This window comes from Bufo gargarizans, chromosome 4 (genome assembly GCF_014858855.1).
Source record: "Bufo gargarizans isolate SCDJY-AF-19 chromosome 4, ASM1485885v1, whole genome shotgun sequence".
Classification (NCBI taxonomy): Eukaryota; Metazoa; Chordata; class Amphibia; order Anura; family Bufonidae; genus Bufo; species Bufo gargarizans.
The window spans coordinates 411,220,252-411,240,721 of record NC_058083.1 but is presented as its reverse complement, the minus strand read 5'-3'; positions in this window follow the sequence as shown (position 1 = coordinate 411,240,721).

The following is a 20,470-nucleotide window of genomic DNA, read 5'->3' as shown; positions in this document are numbered from 1 at the left end:
GGATAACATTACAGCAGATGAGGAGGCTGTAGTGAGTACAAGGGAGCAGAGTGGGGGAGGGAGCACTGGGGAGTCTTTGGATGGTGGCAGCCACTGTGGACATGTGCAGGCTGCAGCCAGATGCTAGAGGCACCTCTTCATTGTTCGAACAGGCCCTTGCTGGGTTGAATGGGGGGTCAGAGTACAGCCTGCTGAGAAGAAGCAATGAGGGGAGCTGGAAGGCAAGAACTCTGGACTGAGCTGTTGTACTGTTGGAAAAAGGAGGCGGGACCTTTTCTTCACAGCCGGGACGCCTTCTACTATGGGCCCCATAGCAGCTGCGTGGTCTGCCTCTATTAGAGGTAAACCACTGGTTCACAGCTTTCCGCTGCTTGTACAGATGCTTGAGCATGTGCAATGTGGTATTCTAGCGAGTTGGCACATCGCAGATTAAACGATGTAGCAGCAGGCCAAACTGTTGCTATAGGTCCAGGATAGAGTTCCTCGCAACATAAAAATCATTGAAGGGCTTGAACAGTCTCCTGGACTTTGCCAGCACCTTGTGCAAGTCAGTGTGCTTAATTAGAATGCGCTGCACTACTATGTTGATGACGCAAGCCATGCATATGTTATTTCGTCCAGGTTCAGGGCGGCCATGATGTTGCGCCCATTGTTGCTGACCACCTTGCCCAGTTGGAGTCAGCGGGGTTACAGCCAATGGGATGTTTGCTGCTTGATCTACTTGAGCTGGTGTGGCTAATCTCTTCCAGGACAATCAGCTCCAACACGGCGTGACACATGTGATGGGAAGGAGGGGTAGTGCGAGCAACCCTGTGCAGTGCTGCTGTTGGGGATTGGAATGGGTCCATGGAGGAGTATGCGGATAAATCCCTGGTGTGGGAGCCAGGCCGACACAATCTTGGGGGGGTCAAAAGGACCTGGTCTGGTTGCCGTGGTGCTGCCTCAACACTGTCGGAAAAAGCATTAACCCAGTGGGCCGTGACTGTCTCTGCCTGTAAGAGTTGTTTCAGGTGTCCACCATGGTATGAACATATCAAGAATCACATGGAGTGGCCCAGGTTGTCCGCCATATGAGAGTGCAAAGCAGGGATGGCTTTTTTAGAGAAATAATGCCGGCTAGGAATCTTCCAGCAAGGCTGGAAGTAAATACAATGCCAGAAACTTTAGGTTAGGTAGGAATGAAGCGATGGAGCAGAGGAGGTGTAGAAATGGAAAAGTATGATGACAATGTGAAAGACACCGTATTTCTCGTGGATGCGGCTTGGCTGCCGCAAGCTGGACCAGTAGAAGAAAGGAACTACTGTTGTGGTGGCTGACTGCCACCGTTGTTTGCCCACGGGATGGGGCGATGCCAATTCGTGTGGTTTAATAGAGCTGTGGTGCCTATGTTTCTGTTTGTCTGCCCAAATTTTATTATGCTCTTGCACAGCTTACACAAGGCAATGCTTTTTTATCTTCCGGCAGCGTGGACAAAAACTTCCAGATGGGAGTTACTTGCGCAGGGGTACAGGCAGCTGAGCTGGGCTTAGATCTGGCACGTTTTGGGCCCAACCCACTCACTGCATCAGCCGCATCATGAAGCAGACGTTGACCTGGCTGTTCTTTAGGAGGTACTGTATATGGCCTCTGCTCTTTATTGCTGTCACCATTACCCTCCTCCTCTGATGTTGCCTCTTTCCCTTATCAAGCTCCTAGGTCCTGTCCAGCACATGATCATCATCAAAGTCCTTACCCTGCCTTTTGCTTACATCAGATTGTGGGATATCATAGTGGGTTCTCTGGACCCCCTCCCCTGCTCTTCCTCGACTGCCACTGTCGCTGTCCCCAAAGGCAATAGCGCAGCTACGGGGTCCACAACTACTACCACCACCAACATGGCTATGCCTGTGGTCTGCAGCCTCTTTCCTCCTCAGGGAAATACAAATGCCGACTGCTCTCAAGCAAGTAATCAACGGGGAGACTCTCTTGACTATCTGCTGTAGAGCATGGTGTGGTTTTCTAGCCACTTCTTAAGAAAAAGAAAAGTGCCCCTCTAGGAAGGGACATAAAGACTGGTAGGACTCCACTAAAAGCCTTCATTGGAGCTACGAGGAAGAGGAGCACAAGGAATGTTGTCACCCCTGGCTCTACAGCACAGTGTCAGACTCTGAAGAGACCTCCACATCATCCTGCTGTGACTGAGAGAAGCAGTCAGCCATCCAATCCACTATCTCATCCTCTTTCTCCTCAACTACAGTATAATGTTGCGCCTTTCCAAAGCTAGAAGGGCAAACTGCAGCCTACTACTACTACCACTACGTCTAACCAGATAGATGGTGCTGCTACTACCCACATTCTGGCTCTGGGTCTTTCGTTTGAAACTCTTCTAAAGCCCTGACATTTTGGGGCATCTCAGATAATGTTGTGCAATACCCTGTGTCTTGGTGTAGTAAACATGTTTATATGTTGCTAGTTTGAAAATAATTAGAGAGCAAATTTCTCAGTTCACCGAATTTTACAAAAAGATTAGATTCGAGTTATTTCTTGGCTGTAGAGAGGCTGTATAGTGGTGTAGAACACAGTGCCTCGCAGAAACACGCATAGGGAGTCTGCTGTGGCAGTAAAACAATACTGTGAGTCAGTGTGACACGCAGATGACAGGCATTGCTTTTAGAATCACTGCACACTTCACTTATTTGGGCAGTTATGGGGACAAAACGTATTAAATAATTCAAGCGTCAACTCAGCCTTATAGGTCAATGTTAGAGCCAGGTATAAAGAACCGTGCAGATGCCCAAGATCCTACTATAGCATGAAAGAACATGCTCCTTTTACACCGTCACCAGCTGATTTCACATAGATTTCTGTAGAGCCTGTTCTATTAAATGCTTATAGAAGTAGAGCCCCCGGACAGAGTGTAGAGGGTGTCAGTAGTAAGTTTGTGTTGACGTCACAGATTATGTTGCCCTTTGTCAGATCCATTAGAACAAAAAAAACAAAAAAACTGATTAAGTTTGTTGAGCATCCGCCTTCACTCTGTCAGCATTTGGTCAGTATTGCTGAAGCCCAAAAAAAAAACCAGGAGTGGACCCAAAACAGAGATGACATGTGAATGGAATATTTGCATTTCTTCTGTGTTTTGTACCACTCCTGCTTTTGGCTACCAAATCATAAGCCAATTCTGATGCAAAATAGGGACCATGCCATACAAGCCTTACAGCTGCTACATACATAGGATCCGAGACCACAGAGTGGTGATGTAGCAGCAGAATAATGAGACTACAGAGTGGAGAGGTGGCATTAGCATGAGGAGACCACAGAGGGGTGATGTGGTAGCAGCATGAAGGGACCACAGAGTGGATAGGTGGCAGCAGCATGAGGAGACCACGGAGTGGCCCAATAACATAGTGGTGAGGTGGCAGCATCATGAGGAGACAACAGAGTGGCCCAATAAAATAGTGGTGAGGTTGCAGCAGCATAAGGAGACCACATAATGGTGAGGTGGCAGCAGCAAGAGGAGACCATAAAGTGGTGATGTGGTAGCAGCATGAGGAGACCACAGAGTGGTAAAGTGGCAGCAGCATGAAGAGACCACAGAGTAGCCCACTGACATAGTGGTGAGGTAGCAGCAGCATGAGGAGACCACAGAGTGGTGATTTGGTAGCAGCATGGGGAGACCACAGAGTGGCCCAGTGACATAGAGGTAAAGTGGCAGCAGCATGACAAGGCCATAGGATGTTGATATGGCAGCAGCATGAGGAGACCACAGAGTGGTAAGGTGGCAGAAGAATGAGAAGACCACAGAGTGGCCCAGTGACATAGTGATGAGGTGGCAACAGCATGAGGAGACAACAGAGTGGTGATGTGGCAGCAGAATGAGGAGACCACATTGTGGTGATGTGGCAGCAGCATGAGGAGACTACAGAGTGGTGAGGTTTTGTCAGCATGAGAAGACAACATAGTGGTGATGTGGCAGCAGCTTGAGTAGACCACAGAGTTATGAGGTATCAGCAGCATGAGGAGACAACAGAGTGGCCCAGTAACATAGTGGTGAAGTGGCAGAAGCATGACGAGATCACAGGATGGTGATGCTGCATCAGCATGAGGAGACCACAGAGTGGTGATGTGGCAGCAGCATGAGGAGACCACAGAGTGGTGAGGTGGCAGCAGCATGTAGAGACACAGAGTAGTGAGGTGGCAGCACCATGAGGAGACCACAGAGTGACAGAGTGGTGAGGTGGCAGAAGCATGAGGATACCACAGAGTGGCTCAGTGACATAGTGGTGATGTGGCAGCAGCATGAGGAGACCAAAGAGTGGTGAGGTGGCAGCATCATGAGGAGACCACAGAGTGGCCCAGTGAAATAGTAATGAGATGGCAACAGCATGAGGAGACCACAGAGTGGTGATGTGGCAGCTGCATGAGGAGACCACAATGTGGTGAGGTTGCAGCAGCATGAGGAGACCACAGAGTGGCCCAGTGAAATAGTGATGAGGTGGCAACAGCATGAGGAGACCACAGAGTGGTGATGTGACACCTGTATGAGGAGACCACAGAGTGGTGATGTGGCAGCAGCTTGAAAAGACCACAGAGTGATGAGGTATCAGCAGCATGAGGGGACCAAAGAGTGGCAAAGTGACAGATCGTGAGGTGGCACAGCATAAGGAGACCAAAGAGTGTCCCAGTGACAGAGTGGGTAGGTGGGGACAATACCAGTACCAGGTGAAGATGGTGGGTGGCACTAGGAGCACCTGGCAGCATTTGGTCAGTAATCCATCAGTATTGCTAAAGCCAAAAAAACAGGAGTGGACACAAAACAGGGATGACACGTGAATTGAATATTTGCATGTCTTTTGTGTTTTGTACCCACTCCAGATTTTGGCTACCAAATCATAAGCCAATTCTGATGCAAAATAGGGACCATGTCATACATGTTGGTGAGGTGACATCAGCATGAGGAGACCATAGAGTTGTGATGTGGCAGCAGCATGAGGGGATCACAGAGTGGCCCAATGACATAGTGGTGAGGTGGCAGCAGCATGAGGAGACCACAAAGTGGCTCAATGACATAGTGGTGAGGTGGCAGCAGCATGAAGAGACCACAGAGTGCTGTAATGGCAACAGCATGATGAGACCACAGAGTAGTGAGGTGGCAGCAGCATGAGGAGACCACAGAGTGGCCCAGTGACATAATGGTGAGGTGGAAGCAGCATGAGGAGACCACAAAGTGGTAATGTGGCAGCAGCATGAAGAGAACACAGAGTAGCTCAGTGACATAGTGGTAATGTGGCAGCAGCATGAGACCACAGAGTAGTGAGGTGGTAGCAGCATGGGAAGACCACAGAGTGACCTAGTGAAATAGTGTTAAGGTGGCAGCAGCATGACAAGACAACATAGCGGTGATTTGGCAGCTTCATAAGGAGAACACAGAGTGGTGAGGTGGTAGCAGCATGAGTAGACCTCAGAGTAGCCCAGTGACATAGTAATGAGGTGGCAGCAGCATGAGGAGACCACACAGTGGTGATATGGTAACAGCATGAAGGGACCACAGAGTGATTAGGTGGCAGCAGCATAAGGAGACCACAGAGTGGCCCAATGACATAGTGGTGAGGTGGCAGCATTAGGAGACCACAGAGTAGCACATTTACATAGTGGTAATGTGGAAGCAGCATGAGGAGACAGCAGCATGAAGAGACCACAGAGTGGTGAGGTGGTAGCAGCATGGGGAGACCACAGAGTGGCCAAGTGACATAGTGGTGAGGTGGCAGCAGCATGACAATAATATTGGCATATATAGAAAAAAGGGCACGACCCAGGCAACTGATAGTTTTAATCTGTCCTAGTTTCGGTAGCACTAACCTGTGTTTTTAAAAGGAAATAATAAATAAAAGTGATGTTTTAGTGATATATAACAGCACATGACAAAAGACGTATATGGGTCTGGTTGGACCACTGGTGAGTTCACCTCACCACTATGTCACTGGGCCACTCTGTGGTCTCCCAATGCTTCTATCACCCCACCACTGTGGTCTCTTCATGCTGCTGCTACCACACCACTCTGTCACTGGGCTACTCTGTGGTCTCCTCATGCTGCTGCCACCTAATGTCACGGCTTGCAGTTATCCTATTATTTGTATCTATGCTAACTGTGATTCACTCCTGTTACGGAGCTCCCTCACTGCCAGCAAACCTAAAAACACAAACACTCATGCACCCTGCATCTCGACATGTTTCAGCGTCTTCAGGGGATCGTGCAGGTATGAGTGTTGGTGGTGTGGACCATCTCTTGAAGGCTCGTATTCTAGTGACGTAATTAAGACTGCCTATAGAATAGCGTTACATCATACATCCCTCCATTCATGCCACACCTCCCTCATTCCAATAGGTTCACGTGCGCTGGGAGTATATCCTCTCTGTGAGTGCCAGGTCTCGCGATGTCTCATGTAAGTTTGCACATGTGCCTGATGTGGCAGCAGCATGAGGAGACCACAGAGTGGTGATGTGGTAGCAGCATGGGGAGATCATAGAGTGGCCCAGTGACATGTTGAGGTGGCAGCAGCATGACAAGACCACAGAGTGGTATATAATGTGATGGAAAAATTAATCCAGTCAGCAAAGGAAGCAATATGGATAATAACAATACATTAGGAAGCGTCTTGTATTAACTTTCTCTACATGATAAATGCAACTTGCTGAAGTGAGCCAACCCCTGTAATTGAACTGAAAGCACCCCCCAAGAAGCAAAATTAAATTGTGACTGTGTGGAAACTGAAAATATGTAAATGGAGAATAGACGATTGAGGCATGGCGCCCAATTTCAACTTAACATACAGGGAGTGCAGAATTATTAGGCAAATGAGTATTTTGACCACATCATCCTCTTTATGCATGTTGTCTTACTCCAAGCTGTATAGGCTCGAAAGCCTACTACCAATTAAGCATATTAGGTGATGTGCATCTCTGTAATGAGAAGGGGTGTGGTCTAATGACATCAACACCCTATATCAGGTGTGCATAATTAGTAGGCAACTTCCTTTCCTTTGGCAAAATGGGTCAAAAGAAGGACTTGACAGGCTCAGAAAAGTAGAAAATAGTGAGATATCTTGCAGAGGGATGCAGCACTCTTAAAATTGCAAAGCTTCTGAAGCGTGATCATCGAACAATCAAGCGTTTCATTCAAAATAGTCAACAGGGTCGCAAGAAGCGTGTGGAAAAACCAAGGCGCAAAATAACTGCCCATGAACTGAGAAAAGTCAAGCGTGCAGCTGCCAAGATGCCACTTGCCACCAGTTTGGCCATATTTCAGAGCTGCAACATCACTGGAGTGCCCAAAAGCACAAGGTGTGCAATACTCAGAGACATGGCCAAGGTAAGAAAGGCTGAAAGACGACCAACACTGAACAAAACACACAAGCTGAAACGTCAAGACTGGGCCAAGAAATATCTCAAGACATTTTTCTAAGGTTTTATGGACTGATGAAATGAGAGTAGGGCTGCAACGATTAATCGATGTAATCGATTATATTCGATAACTGGATTCGTTGTCGACGAATCCAGTTATCGAATAATCGCCGATTCGTTGCTATGCGGGCAGGCGGGCGGTCGCTGCATCTTTATTTTACCTTTTTACAATGACGCTCCTGTAACAGCCAGGCAGAGCGGACGGCGGCGTAACGTCACTCACTCACGTGACACGCCTGCTCCGCCTCCTTCATTCATGAGGTGGGCGGAGCAGGTGCGTCACGTGAGTGAGTGACGTTACGCCGCCGTCCACTCTGCCTGGCTGTTATAGGAGCGTCATTGTAAAAAGGTAAAATAAAGATGCAGACGTGATTAGTCCGACTTATAAGCATCGGGGCCGGGGCTGTTATGGGGAGGGGGGAGGATCTGTCTATGGCACTGCTATGGGGAGGGGGTCTGTGTATAGCACTGCTATGGGGAGGGGGGAGGATCTGTCTATGGCACTGCTATGGGGAGGGGGGTCTGTGTATAGCACTGCTATGGGGAGGAGGGGGGGTCTGTGTATGGCACTGCTATGGGGAGGAGGGGGGGTCTGTGTATGGCACTGCTATGGGGAGGAGGGGGGGTCTGTGTATGGCACTGCTATGGGAAGGGGGATCTGTGCACTGTTATGAGGAAAGGGATCTGTGCACTGTTATGCCCATAACAGTGCACATATACCCCTCTCCATAACAGCGCCACCCACAGATCCCCCTCTCCATAACTGCGCCACCCACAGATCCCCCTCTCCATAACTGCGCCGCCCACAGATCCCCCTCTCCATAACTGCGCCGCCCACAGATCCCCCTCTCCATAACTGCGCCGCCCACAGATCCCCCTCTCCATAACTGCGCCGCCCACAGATCCCCCTCTCCATAACTGCGCCGCCCACAGATCCCCCTCTCCATAACTGCGCCGCCCACAGATCCCCCTCTCCATAACTGCGCCGCCCACAGATCCCCCTCTCCATAACTGCGCCGCCCACAGATCCCCCTCTCCATAACTGCGCCGCCCACAGTTCCCCCTCTCCATAACTGCGCCGCCCACAGATCCCCCTCTCCATAACTGCGCCGACCACAGATCCCCCTCTCCATAACTGCGCCACCCACAGATCCCCCTCTCCATAACTGCGCCACCCACAGATCCCCCTCTCCATAACTGCGCCACCCACAGATCCCCCTCTCCATAACTGCGCCGCCCACAGATCCCCTCTCCATAACTGTGCCGCCCACAGATCCCCCTCTCCATAACTGCGCCGCCCACTGATCCCCCTCTCCATAACTTCGCCGCCCACAGATCCCCCTCTCCATAACTGCGCCACCCACAGATCCCCCTCTCCATAACTATGCCGTCCACAGATCCCCCTCCCCATAACTGCGCCACCCACAGATCCCCCTCTCCATAACTACGCCGCCCACAGATCCCCCTCTCCATAACTACGCCACCCACAGATCCCCCTCTCCATAACTACGCCATCCACAGATCCCCCATAATAGTGTCGTCCACAGATCCCCCATAATAGTGTCGCCCACAGATCCCCCATAATAGTGTCGTCCACAGATCCCCCATAAGTGTCGTCCACAGATCCCCCATAATAGTGTCGTCCACAATTTGTTTTAATATGGCCTTTGAACATATTTTTTCAAGTAAGATCATATAAACCTCTCTGTTTTGTAATTTTGTCGTTTTTGCCGATTAATCGTAGAAATTAATCTGCAACTAATCGATTATTCAAATAATCGTTAGCTGCAGCCCTAAATGAGAGTGAGTCTTGATGGGCCAGATGGATGGGCCCGTGGCTGGATTGGTAAAGGGCAGAGAGCTCCAGTCCGACTCAGACGCCAGCAAGGTGGAGGTGGAGTACTGGTTTGGGCTGGTATCATCAAAGATGAGCTTGTGGGGCCTTTTCGGGTTGAGGATGGAGTCAAGCTCAACTCCCAGTCCTACTGCCAGTTTCTGGAAGACACCTTCTTCAAGCAGTGGTACAGGAAGAAGTCTGCATCCTTCAAGAAAAACATGATTTTCATGCAGGACAATGCTCCATCACACGCGTCCAAGTACTCCACAGCGTGGCTGGCAAGAAAGGGTATAAAAGAAGAAAATCTAATGCCATGGCCTCCTTGTTCACCCAAACTGAACCCCATTGAGAACCTGTGGTCCATCATCAAATGTGAGATTTACAAGGAGGGAAAACAGTACACCTCTCTGAACAGTGTCTGGGAGGCTGTGGTTGCTGCTGCACGCAATGTTGATGGTGAACAGATCAAAACACTGACAGAATCCATGGATGGCAGGCTTTTGAGTGTCCTTGCAAAGAAAGGTGGCTATATTGGTCACTGATTTGTTTTTGTTTTGTTTTTGAATGTCAGAAATGTATATTTGTGAATGTTGAGATGTTATATTGGTTTCACTGGTAAAAATAAATAATTGAAATGGGTATATATTTGTTTTTTGTTAAGTTGCCTAATAATTATGCACAGTAATAGTCACCTGTACACACAGATATCCCCCTAAAATAGCTAAAACTAAAAACAAACTAAAAACTACTTCCCAAAATATTCAGCTTTGATATTAATTAGTTTTTTGGGTTCATTGAGAACATGGTTGTTGTTCAATAATAAAATTAATCCTCAAAAATACAACTTGCCTAATAATTCTGCACTCCCTGTACACAGGTAGATTGCTGCCACACTATGGGGATTGCTGCAGTAATCACGCATATGTGCTGTTTAATTAAATTGAAAGCACCCCCCCAAAAAAAAATTTAATTGTGACCACGTGAAAACAGAAAATATGTAAATGGAGAATAAACGATTGAGGCTTGATGGATGTTCAATTTGAACTTAACACACACAGGTAGATTGCTGCCACACCATGGGTATTGCTGCAGTTATGATCTCAGTTATTCCTTTATTCTCAAACAATATGTCTAAACTGTGTCCTAGACACTTTATTATGTTAGATAAACTATCCGGTGCGAGCTGCCTATAGCAGCAACACTAGATTTTTTAACAAGAAAAGCTGTTTTTAATATTTAACTGTAGGGAGAGAAATTATTTGAATGCATAATACAATTTCTTTAGTTTTTATATTCTGCAGTTTGGTCAGCATGTCGATGCTTCCATAACGATAAAGAATAATATGTCTGATCATGGACCCGAATTAGTTGAAACTAGAATGCTCACAAGGGCCACTTCACACACCAGAAATCGCCTTTTTAAAATGTAAAAGGCCCACCATAAAACTACTGTCTTATGCATGCTCACCACTGAGAATTATCACATTTTATATGCTTTAACCATACTATTCTCCTCAGCAAATATTGGTACTTTCAGCAGTACAACAAGCAAAACATTTTTAACACCTCTCTCTAAAAATGATATATGAAGTCATAAAATGAGCACTCACATTTTCACTAGATGACTGGTAAAGTATATGAGATCGGTGAAGGCTCCTTCTTGATTATGCTGCAACTCTCCTTAGGGATTAGTGGTCAAGTTTTCTGTTCAACACTTTAACATCTGATCAAAGATGAATCAGTATCAGGACAATCAAATGGCTTTATAAAACAAGATTGTCCCTCATTGTATCTATTGGAAGCATTGAATCATATAAAAATAGATATTACTTTTTGTATTAACATCTGGTTGAGTGTTCTGCCTTTTCACTGACCTTCCTGTATTGAAAACTGACTTATGTTGTATATATTGTTATGTATTTAAACATTTTCCAATTTAAAAATGTTGTTAACTGAAGTATAAAGAAAGAATTTGATTACAAAAGATAAATGTTTTCTTCTTTTGTTTCCATTATATCAGATTAAGTGTGTCACAGTATTTTCATTAACTATATTAAAGTGGCACAGCATGTCACGAACCACCGAGTGTGAATTCACTGTGCCACGTGTCCTACCTCCTCTAATGGTATTGTCTAAGTGTGTAAGCCGTGTACCGGGGTGAGCTCCCCAGGATACAGTTAAGTCACGAAAGAGGAAAGCAACCCCAACACCAGCTTTTGCCAAGACAGAATTTTACTTAAACGTGGCAATGAACACAACCACAAATGCTGGAACATACAATAAATATACATACACCCAGCCTAAAGGCTGAGACCCTTGTACTGCACAGCATGGTGCCCTCCGATATATGCAGGAGAAAAGTGCAGTGATTTACCTACTCGTGGGCACAACTAAACTGCCACACCTTACCTGTTACTACCCTAAAAAATCAAGAACAATTTTTTGGGTGCGTGGTGCAGGCTAGCCTGTGGTGCTGCACAACAGCTTACAATCTTACAGTGTTCTACAGTATTCCCCCTCTCATAACTGGTCTTGTAGCACGTGCCTGAGTATTCCTCCTGAGCAAAACACCAGTCTGGCTTTAGTTTGTGGGAAGTTTATCAGCTCTCCAATGTGAAATGTCACTTTAATTTATGGAGTCCTTGCAATAAACAGTAACAACATTTGTCGCCCGACACAAACAGAGACCCTAACTAACTAATTTAATCTATAAAAAGTTCAGACAATGAGAGCAGTTTCCCCATCTGACAAGTGAACCCCTCGTTCTTCACAGTACCCCCGATGGTGGGCATAGACTGTCCTGAGGGGAACACCAGGTGGATTGAGAAGGATTGGCACATGAGGCAGCTGGTCCAGATAGACCAGAAGGTACCAGAGATACAGCCATAAGTAAGTCGTAAACAGGAGCAACAGTGCAGGATCGAAGGATGAGGGCAGAGGTGAAGTCAAACAAGCAATTTATCAGGGCAGGCAGCAGAGGAACAGATCAGGCAATCCGGGTCGGCAATAGGAGAGTAAAGGCAAGCAGGTAGCGGAGTCCAGGAACCCAAGCACGGGTCAGGTCAACAATAACACAAGCAGCGATATCAGCAACCTTTGTAGGACACAAGGACCTTGATGCTCAAGTACCTGGGAAGGGAGCTGAACCACCTATATATGTGCAGGAGGGCTAGAATTGGTCAGCAAGGTCAAATGAGCTAACCCATAAAACACAATAAGTGATGTGTGCCTGCCCTTAAGTAAGTATTGGAAATATAACTGATTTGTGAAGTCACCTTAAAAAGTAACTTTTAATAGTCAATGTTAAAATAATAGGCCCAATGAATATCAGATTAGAAACTACATGCATCAGTAGTCATGCACCACCAAATGATATATTATGGTAGAGAGTGGAAGCCAATGTGAGGTGTACACGCTTGCTAAGAGGGTGAGTTTTAGAAACATAGGGATACAAATAAAGAGGGAGACAGATGCTGGGTCTCTTCCCCTAATTCATCCCTAAGTTCTAACTCAAAAGTGAAGCCCTCACTATACAGTATGTCCCTTGGTGTCCCTTGAAAGCAGTGACAGTGACTGCCCAGCTTTGTCAGAATACAAAGGTAACACTCACGAGGGAACACACAGACCGTATTTAAATTGAAAAATGTCCCGACGCGTTTCACTGACAGTCAGCCAGGTCATCAGGGGACTGATAGACACCATAAGATACACAGTGGACAAACATTCAATCCAAGGTGCTTCCAAGTATGCAGGGGTGAACAAGGAAATAGCAGTATTGCAGTTAAAACAAATACTTAGATCTCCATGTGTACGAAATCCATGGTCCGCTCCTCTCCTGCATATGGCAGTGACGGAAGCAAATGCCCGTGCTGGTGTTCTTTAAAGCAGCGCAAGCTTGAATAGGTCCGCCCCTTGGATCACATGATCACGCGATCAGGTTCCCTGCGTCACAGAGGGATGTCACGTGATCGGGACACACACTGCAGGTGTGTCAGTGCTGCCCGTTATCCTTCCCTATCGCAATGTGGAAAGGAGATAGGTCGGATAGCGTAGAGGGGCGGGGATATGGGAGTAGGGAGTTATAGAGATGGGCTAACTCAAACTCCCTAAATCAACCATTCATAATGGCATTGATGGCCAAGCAAGGTGCATCACGTCTATAGAATCAAAGAAGGCACTACCAACGTATTAAAGCAGCAGGTTCAATGGATGACATATCAGTTAGAAGGAACCTGTCACCAGTTTTATGGTGTCCTAAGTAAGGGCAACATAAATAAGTGACTGATTCTCTTAGCAAAATGCTGGGTCACTTTCTTTAATTGACCCAGTCAATCTGCCAACATCTTGTATTGAAAAGCTCCAGCTGATAATAATGAGTCATAAATATGCATGAGCTCGTGACTCTCCCCGCCCACCTGCTGCTGAATGACAGTTTGTTTCCTTAGGAATCAGCAGCAGGTGGGCAGGGGAGTGGCTATAGCTCTGAATTAAATATACGCTGGACTCGATGACATCACGCCGGACTCGAATCAGCTCATTAGCATGCGGCATGCAGCATCTTTATGTGTATATTATGAGGTCACCATCTGTCACACCAGTAAGGGAATACATCTAAGGCACATTTTAGTAGTTAATGATTGTATAACCCATAGCGGCAGATAGACCCTTGTGTACAATCGGAACACAAGGAAATTATCAACAGTATGAATCGGTGTAGCCTGAAGTAGTCAAGCATACAGACCCACGGCAGGAAATTAACCCTTATGCATGTACAAAACACACAGAACGGTAACCCTTATGTGTGTTATGGACACGCCAATTGATAGGATTAAATGTACTCATTGCTCTCAAGGGAAGCTACTAAACAGGAGGATACGGATATTCAACGGGACGACCTTGTTTCCTCAATATCAACCAAATGAAAGTTGCTCATTGAGGCCATTTGGTTGAGAGTTCCTCAATTTGAATATCCACCATGTATCTCTTTGTAGTATTTTCCTATCCCAGCCTTTCCCTCAAGGAAGTACTATAAGGAAAAAGCACCAAACATGCTGTGGTCAGGGCTGGAAGGAAAACATGGAACGGAGCCTAGGACTGCAGCAGTGAACAGGAACATCAGCAGCAGATCACCGCTGAACACAGAGCCCGGGACTGCGACTGTAAGCAGGGGAACATCAGTGGACAGCAGCTACTGTTACAGTACTCCCCCTTGAGTCCAAGACGAGGTGGTTTCCAAGACCTCTCCTCAGGGCCAAAGTCTTTCCAGTCCACGAGATAGTAGGTCTTCTTGCCTCACTTCTTGATGTCCAGGATGTCTTTGACCTCAAATACATTGTCAAAATATCTAGATACCAGAGACGGAGTAGAAGGAGCAGTAGAGAAGCAATTTAGAACTACTCCTTTCAGTAAGGATTCATGGAAGGCATTAGAAACCTATACAGAGAGAGAGGCAGACCTAACTTATATGTTACTTCGTTGATCCTCTTGAATACTTCAAAGAGTCCAAGGGACCTAGGGGCAAACTTGAAACTGGGAACCCTTAAGCGGTTATTTTTAGAGGAGAGCCATGCCTTATCTCCTGAAGAGAACTGAGAACATGTGAGTCACTGCCTTGTTGATGCAGTCCTTGGTCTCACTCCAAATCTTCAAGAAATTCTTAAAACAGGAATCCACAGCTGGTACCCCAGAAGATGTAGGAACAATGAAATGAGTACGAGGATGTTGTCCATAAACTGCAAAGAATGGAGAGGATCCAGTAGACTCACTACAGTGGTTATTATAGGAGAACTCAGCCCAAGGTAGCAATTGTATCCAGTTGTCGTGTTGGGCCAAAACAAAATTCCGGAGATAGTTCTCTAATATTTGATTGACCCACTCTACTTGCCCGTTGGTTTGAGGATGATATCCAGAGGAGAAGTCTAACTCAATCTCAAGCACCCGGCAAAGGCTTAGAGGTAAACTGGACTCCACTATCGAAAGTCTGAGTAATAGATCAGTATATCATTCAGGTATATTATCACTAGTGTTGAGCGCGAATATTCAAAATACGAATATTTATTGCGAATATCGCAACTTGGATAATTTGGGAATATTTTGAATATAGTGCAATATTTTCGTTATATAGAATATTCGTCATTATTTTTTTCATATGAAAACACAATTCCTCCCTGCTTCTTTCTTGTAGGCCAATGAGCCATTGGTCCTCAAGCAACTTAAGCAGGGAGGAATCAAGACTTCAGATGGAAAAAAATATGAATATTCTAAAAAACAAATATATAGCACTATATATTTTTTCTATCTGAGGTCAGGATTCCTGCCTGCTTAAGTTGCTTGTGAGCCAATGACTCAAGCAAGAAGCAGAGAGGAATAATTTTTTCAAATGAAAAAAAAATGATGAATATTCTAAAAACGAATATATAGCACTATATTCTATAGTGCTATATATTTGTTTTTTAGAATGTTCGTCATTGATGAATATTCAAAAAAAACAAATATATAGCACTGTATTCAATATAGTGCTATATATTCATTTTTTAGAATATTCGTCATTTTTTTCCATCTGAAGTCTTAATTCCATCTGAAGTTGCTTGTGGGCCAATGACTGTTCACTTCAGATGGAAAAAAATTACGAATATCCTAAAAAACGAATATATATCACTCTATTCTATAGTGCTATATATTCATTTTTGACCCACTTCGCATTACGCGATTTATACATTGCAGATTTTTTGGAATCATGAAAATAATCTTACGCGATTTTTGCATTGCAGATTTTATCTCGAATATAAATATTTGTGAATATTCTACCACATATTTGCAAAATATTGCAAATTTGAATATTGCCCCTGCCGCTCATCACTAATTATCACTCAGACATAGAGCAGCTCCCGGAAGATGTCGTTTTCCAACTCCTAGAATACCGCAGGAGCATTGCATAGACTCAAGGGACTGTCTTGGGTTAGAAATCAGTCTTCCACTCATCACCCTCTCGAATGCGGATAAGGTTGTACGCACCGCACAGGTCTAATTTTGCCTCCAAGGAGAGGTCAAGTCTGAGGAAAAGATCAGTATATCATCCAGGTATATTATATCACGCAGACATAGAGCAGGTCCCGGAAGATGTTGTTTACCAACTCTTGGAATACCGCCGGAGCATTGCAATAATGAGACCTTCAATAAGCAGATGAACCGACAGGATGATCCCCAATGCAGAATTTGACTGGAGTGCCAGTCCAGAACTGGAGTGTGCTGACTCAGCCAGGGATGCAGGATTAGATTTTAGTTCAGGGAATTAGAGGTAGGGACTCCTAAGTGGGAATTTACATTTAGATAGTGTTAGATACAGTATAATCGCAGAGTTGAGAGACTCAAGGGGCGACCTGCTATACCGCTCTGCCAGTTTCAATCTAAACAAAATAACACGCAATATACAATAAATAGGAGATGGATCCCAAACCCTGATCTCCCTGAGGAATTTTAAGTTAGTCCCCAAGATTTATATGTCCTTTTAAGAAGTGAATAATAAAGATTAAGCTTTTCAAATTACTAGTTAGAGAGGCTGCAAAAAGACACGCTAAGGTCTTAGGATCATTGAACCTTATAGCATATAAAATATAGCGTTGCAACCTCCTGAGGGATCCTTTATATGTTGAATGAATGACTCAGCCAGGGAACACCAAAAATAACAGGATTCACAGACGCTGGCAGCACACAGAAGGAGATCATCTCTGAATGCAGAACCCCTATTTGCAACTTAAGGGGCATAGTAACAGAAAGCACAGGTTCGGGAAGTGGCAGCCCATTTATAGAAGCCACTGACCGACTCCTTTCTAGACAGTTTGTAGAAAGCTGGTACTGATGGACCAGAACCTGCTGAATGAAGTTATCGGCTGACCTGGAGTCCAAGAATGCAGGCACAGACAGTATAACTGCCATGTGAGAGAGAATCACCGGAACTGAATGTTTCGGAGAGGACCACCTCTCCAACTGATGCTAGACAATGGCATTTCCCTGCTTCTGTGGACAATCATTCACAAAGTGAGCCTTGCTTCCAAAATACAGACACAGGTTCTCTGCTTTGCGGTGTAGAGATTCATGGTCAGACAATCAAAGGCGCTCTATTTGTATGGGCTCTTCAGATGGGGTGGGCACTAGCAAGAATCTGCCTCTGGAAGGATGAAGCCAGCCGAGGTGGTCTTCTGGTGCATGCGACCTCCTTAGAACGTTCCCTGAATCGCATATGTATTCTTGTGGCCAAAGTAATCAGGTCATTCAGTGTGGAGGGACAGTTGCGACCAGCTAATTCATCCTTACTCCAGTCAGAAAGGCCCTCCCAGAACCCCGTCAGTTGAGCCTCATTTTTCCATGCAAGTCTTGCAGCCAAGGTATGAAACTGGATGGCGTACTGACCCACAGACAAGGAAACCTGACAAAAACGCAGTAGAGCCAAAGCAGTGGAGGAAGTGAGCCCAGGCTCTTCAAAGACCAGCCAGAAGGTAGCCAGGAAAGAGTGCAGTTTAGTGGTCTCCAGACCTCCATCAGTGGCACTAATATCCAGACTCACTGGTATGGATATTGCATGGGTAGCAGCAACTGGCGACCCTGCAGTAGCTGGAGGAGAGATGGCATCCAGACGAGCAGTGACATTATGTATGAATTGCATTAGAATGTCTTGTAGTTTGCTCTGACGTTTCATCTCATATAACATTTCCTGAACAACAGCCTTGGGGTGACCAGCAGAGTGTCCATGACTTGAGCGTACTGTCATGAACCAGCAGGTGTGAACCCACTGTGCCACATGTCCTACCACCTCTAAGGGCATTGTCTCAGTGAACACCTCATTCTTCACAGTACCCCTGATGGTGGGATAGACTTTCCAGAGGGGAACACCATGTTGGTACCCCTTGAGTAGGATTGGCACACAAAGCTTACTCTGGAAGTAGCAGATCAAGGTACTAGAGGTAAAGCTACATTTAGCAGGGTGAGTCGTAGCCAGGAGCAACAGTGCAGGACCAAAGGATGAGGCAGAGGCAAAGTCAACAAGCAATAGGTCAGGGCAGGCGGCATAGGTACAGGTCAGGTAATCCGGGTTGACAACAGGAGGGTTGAGACAAGCAGGCAGGGATCAAGCAGGTAGCAGAGTCCAGAAACACAAGCATGGGTCAGGTAAACAAGAACACAAGCAGAGATAACAGCAACCTTTGCAGGGCAAAAGGACCTTGACGCTCAGGCACCTGTAATCCATAAATCGCAGAAAGTGACACGCGCTGGCCCTTAAGGAAGTTCTACAGGTAACAAGCTGAAAGCTTGCTGGGCCCATGGCCGGAAGGAAACCATGGAGCGTATTCCAGGACAGACAATGCCTGCAAGGACAGAGCCCAGGAATGGAGAGGTGAATGGGGAAACAGCAGAACACTGAGTTTGGGACTGCAGCGATAAGCAGGGGAACATCGGCGGACAGCAGCCGCTGTTACAGGTAGTTTGGGGGTGGGAGATGTTTCAGGATATTGCTCTCAGTAATGCAGTGGTTGTATGTTATAGTTATAAAAATCACAGCAGAGGGTTATCTTTCTTTTTTCCGAGAATTTATTTCATTGGAAAAAGTGGTAATGTGTATGCACAAACGTTTTCGGCCTTATTGGGCCTTCGTCAGGCACTAAAAAAGGAATTTTGACAACATTCAGTCCATATGTACATAAATGACAGTTTACATATTACATCTTTGATATCAAGTACATTCATTGCAACATTCAAAATTTGCCGTCTTTTTTATTTTCCTTTTACAAGTAGAAAACAATGCATGTCGGTACATTAATTATGACAGTCATATCTGTTAGATAAGTTATAAGGAAAAAATCCACATATATCTTATATGATTTCCTTAAAATATCTGGTGGCAGCTCAATTTGTAGGAATTGATTGCACTCAATGATGACAAGCTATCTAAAATGATCATATATTGCATTATATTTATAAAGACAGAATCAGAAGGAGTAGCAGATTCCTAAAGCTATTATCTAGTCTTACCTATGCCGCCAGAGGTGAAAAGGAGAGCATAGATGGGAAGATGGAGCGCTCCGGCCGCCACACAGTACATCTGTAGGTGTGTCTCTGGGTGTCCCGGTCCCGCTTTTAAGCTGTTTGCGGTACTGGCAGGACAACCATCTCTGAGGCAGGAAGTGCGGCCGGCGTGCGTTCCAAGAGGGCGGAAACGAGCGGTGGAACGCAAGACGCGTTCCAACTGACAGGAAGTAGAGGTTATGTGCGCTCCAAAGACCGGAAGTGATGCCGGTGAAGCGCACTGGATAGAAACTGATATAGAGAAGAACTATTATCTATGAAAAGAGGTACGAAATTATGAAAAAAGGATACTTCCTGCGGCATGGTCAGTGGATCTATCTAGGATACCTGTGGGGATGGTGAAAAGTATAGAAATTAATGTTGGATGAGAAATTGGCAGATGGATATACTATGGCCATATATAGATAAACACTGACAATATGATGATCACATAGAAAAACATATTTTGCATAAGCATTGAATGATTATTGGTAATAGCCATCCGGTCATAGTTATCTCAACTGCAATTAATATAGACTCATGATATATCGGAAATCGTCATAGAAGTCACATAAACGCATAAAGTTTGTATTCTCTGTTGAGTTCTTTGGGAGACAGGGTCTGTAGAGTATGGATCCAGAATGCCTCCCTGTATTTCAGCATCCTGGATCTGTCTCCCCCCTCTTCTCGGGGGTAACACCTGCTCAATTATTTGAAATTTCAATTGTGAAATATTATGGTGGGCTTGGTCAAAATGGTGTGGGAGTGGTAGTAGCAGGTTCTGACGGCGAATTGTGGACTTATGTTGACATATTCTGTCTCTGATTGTTTGTGTGGTTTCGCCTATGTACATTAATCCGCAAGGACATTTGATGAAGTACACTACATAGTCCGTCTCGCAAGTAAAGTAACCTTGAATTTTATACGGTTTTCCTGTATGTGGATGGGAAATAGTAGAACTTTTTTGTACGTTACTGCATTGTACACAATGCAAACACGGGAAAGTACCGTTTTTTTGAGTGTGAAAAAATAATTGTCTTGGGTGTGATCTAGATGGGCCTATGTCTGCTCTGATAAGGAATACCTTGATATTTTTAGGTCGACAATTGGAAAATAAAAAAGACGGCAAATTTT